Here is a 7,683-nt window from a genome sequence, read left to right on the forward strand (position 1 = left end):
CTCTCTCTCTCTCTCTCTCTCTCTCTCTCTCTCTCCAATGGAATTTTTTGAACTCAGGCTAGTGCTTTGCTGTGGGTCTCTGCATCTGTTGCTATCAGTTACTCAACGAAGGCTCTCTGATGACAGTTGGGGTAGTCACTAATTTGATTACAGGAGATGGCCAGTTCAGGCTGCCTATCCACCATTGCTAGGAGTCTTAGCTGGGGGTCAATCTTGTAGATTCATGGGCATTCCCCCAAAATGCCCCCCATATCAAGACTTCTCTTCCCTCCTCCATCCATCCCAGCCCAATCCCCCATGTTCCCATCCCCACCCTCCCTCAGTCTACCCAGGAGATCTCTTCTATTTCCTCTTCCCAGGGAGATCAATGTGTGCCCACCCTTGTCCCTTTGGTTACTTAGCCTCTCTGAGTCTGGATTGGAGCCTGGTTATCCTTTACATTATATTGAATATCCACTTAAGAGTGAGCACATACCATGTTTGTCTTTCTGGGTCTAAGTTACCTCACTCAGGGTGACTTTTTCTAGTTCCATTCATTCGCCTTCAAATTTCTTGATGTCATTGTTTTTAACAGCTGAGTAAATACTACATTGTGTAAATGACCACATTTTCTTTATGCATTCTTTGATCGAAGGGCATCTTGATATGCTTTTAACTGATCCCTCCCCTATGTCGGAACTTTGTACATTTCCGGCTCGACTCTAACCACTTATTAGACAGTGGCTTACAGTTGTTTTAACTTGCTTTTATAACTTAAACTAACCCATTTCATTTATGTGCTGCCCTGAGGCTCATTCATCTCATCTGTGTACTTTTCATGTTGCTTCTTCTGAGTCTGCCTGGCGACTCCTGAGACTCTTTCTCCTTCTTCCTCCCAACATTCTCTTAGTCTGGATCTTCCACCTAACCTTATCCTGCCTAGCTATAGGCCAGTCAACTTCTTTATTAAATCATCACAGTGACATATTCATACAGTGTCAAGGAACATTCCATACCTTCCTTTGCCACTTACAAAACTTAAGTTCTTTAATAATTTTTTAAAATGTTATTGTTATCTTTTTGTTTAAATGCCTGCTTGTTTGTGTGTGCAGAGTCCACAGAGGTAGCCAGGTGGTAGTGGCACATGCCTTTAATCCCAGTACTCAGGAGGAAGAGGCAGGCGGATCTCCATGAGTTCGAGGCCAGTTTGGCCTACAAGATTTAGTTCTAGGACAGGCTCCAAAGCTACAGAAAAACCCTGTCTCAAAAAACAAAAACAAACAAACAAAAAAAGAGAGCTAGGCGGGGAAAACTAAACTGAATACTGGGAGAAGGAAGATGGAGTTTAGAGAGAAGCCATGGAGCCCCACCGGATACAGATGCCAGAACTTTACCTGGAAAGCCACAGCCTTGTGGCGATACACAGATTAATAGAGATGGGTTAAATTAATATGTAAGAGCTAGCCAGTAAGAAGCTTGAGCTAATGGGCTGAGCAGTGATTTATATTTTTGGTTGTGAGCCTAGCCTTTAACGGCTGAGCCATCCCTCGAGGCCCAGTGATTTAATTAATACAGTTTCTGTGTGGTTATTTCGAGAGTCTGGCAGGTGGGAAACAAACAAGCAGCCTCCAACTTCACTGTGTAGTACTCCATTGTGTAAATGTACCACATTTTCCTTATCCATGACAGCCTAAATCACTGATGCTACTTGAGATACAAACACAGCAGAGTTAAAATAACTTTCAATGTAATGTGAGTTCACTTCACTGTATGCCACAAGTAGACTTCACATCATCCATTGTGGCCAGTTAGAGGCTCCAGCGGTCCATGTATTAATGAATGCTATTCACATCTACATTAAGAAAGTTCCCTACACTATAACAGTACAGGGGTTTTAGTGCCAATCATTCTAGCCTTTCTCTCCACAGTAGTTCTTTCAGTGTTTACGCCAGTATGACTTTCCTCAAAAGAAGCTACCGAATGTCACATATATAATTAACCTGGAAAGATTAAGAAAATACCATGGAGTTCTTTTCTTCTCTAAAAGTCTGAACTTTCAGTTTGATTTTTATATATGTATATATCTTAAGAAGCTTTTACTATATTAGGTTTCCATACACTACTTTTAATGACTCTTCATTTCAGCTGTCCCACCCCATATTCCCTCTCTTGTTCCCTCCACCCTTCGCCCTGCTTGATCCTCCCATTCCAGTACCCCTTCATCCATTCATAATTTTCTGTTATTTTTTCCCTTCCTAGGGAGATCTATCACCAACCCTAGCTCCTTACTCTATACCTAAACTCTGTGGTTCTACAGATTGTAGCTTGCTTATTACTGATGTAACAGCTAATATCAACGTATATGCTGATACATACTATGTTTGTCTTTCTGGGTCTAGGCTACCTCAATCAGGTTGATTTTTTTTTCTCTAGTTCTATCCACTTATTGAGAACTTTGTTTTTTTAATGGCTGAGTAATATTCTATTGTGTAAAGGTACCACAAAAACCACAAAAATTTCCTTTATCCAGTCATCTGTTAACAGACATCTAGTTTGTTTCCAGTTTCTGGCTGTTAAGAACAAAGCAGTAATGAGCATGGTTGATGGAGTATTTCCAGTATGATGGAGCATCCTTTGGGTAAATGCTGAGAGTGGTACAGCTGGATCTTGACAGAGATCGATTCCCAGCATTCTGAGGAACGGCTACAGTGATTTCCATGATGGCCGTGCAAGTTTGCGCTCCCACCAGCAATGCATGAGTGTTCCCCTTATCCACATCCTCTCCAGCATGAGCTGTCATATGTTTCATTTGTCTTAGACATTCTGACAGGTGTAAGAGGAAATCCCCAAGTAGTTTTGATTTGCATTAACCTGCTCACTAGGGATGTTGGACATTTCTTTGGGTTCTTCTCAGCTATCTAGAGATGTTGAATGTTTCTCTGGTTCTTCTCAGCTATTTAAGTTACCTCTTATGAGAATTTTTGTTTAGATTTGTACCCCATTTTTTAAACTTGGTCGTTTATTTTCTTGATATGTAGGTTTTTTTAGTTCTTTATATATTTTGGATATTAGTCCTCTACAGGGTGAGTAGTTGGTAAGAATCTGTTCCTGTCGTCTACGCTACAACTTTGTTCACATGATGATGTTCTTTACGTGCAGAAGCTTTTCAGTTTCATAAGGTCCAGTTTATTAATTGTTGCTCTTACTGCCTGTGCTATAGAAAGTGTTTCCTGTGCCAATGCAGTCAAGACTACACCTCACATTCTCTTCTATCAGATTCGGTGATCTGGGTTTTGTTTGTTTGTTTGTTTACGAGGTTTCTCTGTGTAATAGTCCTGCCTATCCTGAAACTTGCTTTGTAGACCAGGCTGGCCTAGAACTCACTGGGATTTGCCTGCCTCTGACTCCCAAGTGCTGGAATTAAAGGTGTGCACCACCACCACCTAGCCTTAACATTTTTTGGAGTGATCTGGTTTTATGTTGAGGTCTTTGATCCACTTGGAATTGAGTTTTGTGCAGGGTGATAGGTATGGATCTATTTGGATTCTCCTACATGCAGCCATCTGGTTTATCAGCACCATTTGCTAGACATGTTGTCTTCTTTTCAGTGTCTAATTCTAGATTATTAAAAATCGGTGTCCAAAGATGTGTGGATTTATGTCTGGTGAAAGACCCCCGTCCAGCTTGTTAAACAACTTAGCACCGGTAACACCATTTTGCAAGGCTTGTACTGAATATTCAGAGTTTTAACAAAGGGCAGTTTAGAAGCTGCCAAAACGAGATAGAGACACCTGTGGCTGGGCCGGGGGAGAAACAGTGAATACCAAGAGAGAAACTCCCTGTCTGCCCTAGACAAGAGCCAAGGCAGCCCATATCTGAATTCTCGGGAACCAGGGACCTTGTCCCGACTTGAACTCAGCCATATTCAAACTGACCAATGAATACCCTGTAACTATGCATCTCGCTTCTGTAACCGTGCTTCTGCTCCCTTTACCCTATAAGAACCCGCTACCCCAGCCTGAGGGCGCACAAGTCCTCCAAGGGACCTTGTTGCCCCAGGTACCTGTGTATCGGAATAAACCTCTTGCTGTTTGCATCCGCACAAATGGTCTCGCTGCTCCTTGGGAAGGGTCTCCCCAGACAGAAAGACACTATCTGAGGGTCTTTCACTGGGTCTTCAATTCGATTCCATTGATCAGCATGTCTGTTTTGATAACTTGGATCTTCTATTATTTGCCTTTTAGTTATTTCAGCTAAATGTTTATCAATCTTACTGATTTTCTTAAAGAAGCAACTCTTTGTTGTAATGATTCTTTGTGTCTTTATTTTTGTTGTTGTTGTTGTATTGACTTAAACCCTGAGTTTGATTATTTCTTACCATCTACTCCTTTGGGATGTTATTTTTTCTCTTTGCTCTAGAGGCTTCAGGTGTGCTGTTAAGTTACTAGTATGAGATCTCTCTCATTTTTTAATTTAGGCACTCAGTGCCATGAACTCTTAGAACTACCTCATTGTGTCCCATAAATTTGGGTATGTTTTCATTCAACTGTAGAAAATCTTTAATTTCTTTCTTAATTTTTGTCTTGACACATTTTTCATTCAGTAGTGAGTTGTTCCGTTTCTATTAGTGGTAATCTTTCTGATGTTGATATCCAGCTTTAATCTCTGATGGTCAAATAGGACGAGATCGGAACTAAGTGGAGTGTGGAGTCTGCGGATTCTTGGAGACAGGATCTTGTCCTTTGGTCTGAAGATTTGGTAGTGGTAAAAGGTGTCTCTAGTGGCTGGCAACTTTGTTTTTCTGATCTTCAGCTTGAACCCCAATATCTGTCTCTGGGTTTTTATTATTCATGCTACAATAGGAATTCTTGGCAACAGCCTTAAACCAGATGACACATAGCTAAAAGCAATCTTCTTGCTTCTGCCGTCTGAATGTTGGAATTAATTACATATGCGAACTATCAGTTCCAGCTTACAAAAGTTTGGGTTTTTATTTGAGACAAAGTCTCAGGCACTCTAGACTGTCCTCCATCTCACTGTGTAGCTGACAGTGACTTGGACTCCCAGTCCATCTGTTTCTACCTCTATTATTACAGCTGTGATGTCATTTCTGACCCCTACTAGTTTGCTCTTCCAACAATATTTCTCTGTGACGAATTCCTATGACTTAATTTACAGTAGAACTTTAATTGCGTGAAGTCTTTACTGACATTTTTTCCTTTATGTCTTTGTACTTCTTTTCCATCCTTAAAGGTATTTATGCACGTTCAAAGTTAAAATACTGCATTTCAGATGTGGGACCGAGCCAGGCAGTGATGCACATCTTTAATGCTAGCGCCCAGGAGGCAGAGGCAGCTGGATCTGAGTTCGAGGCCAGCCTGGTCACAGAGTGCCCTGACAGCCAAGGCTACACAGAGAAACCCTATCTCAAAAAAAGAAACAAAACAAACAAAAGCCCCAACAAAACAAAACCCCAGGAGTTAAAGGTATAAACAGCAGTGGCTCTGAGGTGTTCACCTCTGTAGAGATGACTTCCACCTGTCTACTCCTCCTTTAGACTGTTGTGACGACTGAAAATGTGAGCCTGTTTCCGTGTTGACCTAAAGTCCTAGCGTTGGAACTTGCGTCTACGTCCTCCAAGGTTCTCGGGCTTCTACCTCAAAACAAAGGTCCCACCTAGTTGTTGACCAGAGAGTTCTGCTCTCTCAAGGTTATTGTCAACAGCTGTGGCTAACAGCCAGCCCTTGTGCTCCAAGAATAGAGAAGTAGATCTGTTCCTACCTCAAACAAAAGTCTAAGGATCCAACTAAGTTCGTTCCCTTTATAGAAATAACTTTATTCTCTCCCAATTCTATCCTATTTTTCTCCGTTTTATTATTTTCATTTGCATGTTCATATCCTTACTATATTTCTAAATTCCCATGCTGCTGCCCTGGAGAAAGGTATTTTTGTGGAGGCTGGTCACCGACAGATGGCTACTTATATTTCTCCATCCAAAGCTCCCTCTCTTTTCAGCTTCCCTTTTTCTCAATTAGCTATTCATGATGCTCTGATTTTGCTACAAATGCAATACAAAGATTAACCCTGTAAACTTTATTCTCAAATGTCTGATTTCTTCCTTTTATTATTCTCCTTTGTCTACATCATTAAATTGTTTTTGGAATAGCTTAATAACCATTCCATCTCACATGTCAATCCAGACTAATCTTTTTAAACATTTTTTATGGTAGTGGTAGCGCTCACACCTTTAATCCTAGCAAGGTCTTTTTCACACATTCCACATTACTTATATTACCACAGAATCTGTAGTAATGAACCATTACTGGAATAACAGTGTAGCATGTGCTGTTGATCTACACCACAAAACTCTAAAAAGCATGTTATAAAATATATATATATATTCCCAGAAACAAGATTTGCATGTGGCAACTCTGGAGATAATTTTTGCTAGATAGCCTTTTTAGACTGATAAACTAAGTCCCATATAAATGTAGACAATATAATAAATCTTTTAAACAAACAGTAAACAATACTTCATAAAGGTGATACATCTGAACCAAGTTTCACTTATTTTAAAGAAAAAATTGTACTCCGTATATCAAAGATTAAGCTTAATAGCATTGATAATCAAGACTCTACACTTTCTAGCAAACATCTTGGAGAAAACGTTACTCAAGGCTGTTGTTCAAGCTCCGTGGTGGAACGAGGTCTAATAGAGTGGGTGGGAGAGAGCAGCTGACAGTGATGGTCTCCTGGAAACCAAATACCTGAAGAGAATATTGCAAACATCCCACGTGCCAGTCTGTCAACAAAGAATATGATGGACTGGACTGAGCACATACATTTAATGGCTTAGCTCTTTTAAAAATGACAACATTGCACTATTCACTAATGTGACAGTACGTGAGTTTTTCTTTTTCGTTTTAGGTTTTCGGAGACAGGGTTTCTCTATTTAACAGTCCTGGTTGTCCTGGAACTTTGTAGACCAGGTTGGCCTTTAACTCCCAGAGATCCGCCTGCCTCTACCTCCAGAGTGCTGGGATTAAAGGCGTGCGCCACCATGCCCGACTGTGAGTTTTATTATATACATTTTTAATAATACAACTTCTGTAATGAACCTGGCACTAGTTAGTTATAACCACCCCGGAAAGAAGCATATATCCGAGTTGCTTAAGATAATCCACTATATTGGATCTGACTACTGGCTCCTCATTACAGAGGAGAGCCAATTTTCTGAAAGTTTCCTTTCTTCTTCATAAACGAGAGCAGGGAGCTCTGATCTGAACGCTGTTAGTTATAAAAAGTCTCTCCTCCGGTCACACACAGGGATCTGCTTCCCCGTGTCACATTCGGAGCTCCTGTCACTCAGTGCCCTAATTCCGACAGCAGAGGAAAGAGGAAAAGGAAGTTCCGTGGTAGCGACTAGGGCTCCTTCGCCACGTGGCCCTCGGCGGCTGTTCTGCCCGCACAGCCTGCACAGGGCCAGCGAGCTCCCCTAGGGCCTGACCGCGAAAACGCCGGGCGGGAGCTGCGGGCTGAGAGCCCCGGGAGCACCGCCGTCCCGCCTCCCGCCGTTCCGCCTCCCGCCCGCCTCGTGGGGCTGGGCGGGGAGCACACCCGGAAATCCGTGGAGGAGGGAGGGTGGGACCTGGGGAGAGAGAGACTTCCGGTGGCGCAAAGCGTGCTGGGACCAGCTTGCGGCAA

Source organism: Microtus ochrogaster, linkage group LG1 (assembly GCF_000317375.1).
Source record: "Microtus ochrogaster isolate Prairie Vole_2 linkage group LG1, MicOch1.0, whole genome shotgun sequence".
Lineage (NCBI taxonomy): Eukaryota > Metazoa > Chordata > Mammalia > Rodentia > Cricetidae > Microtus > Microtus ochrogaster.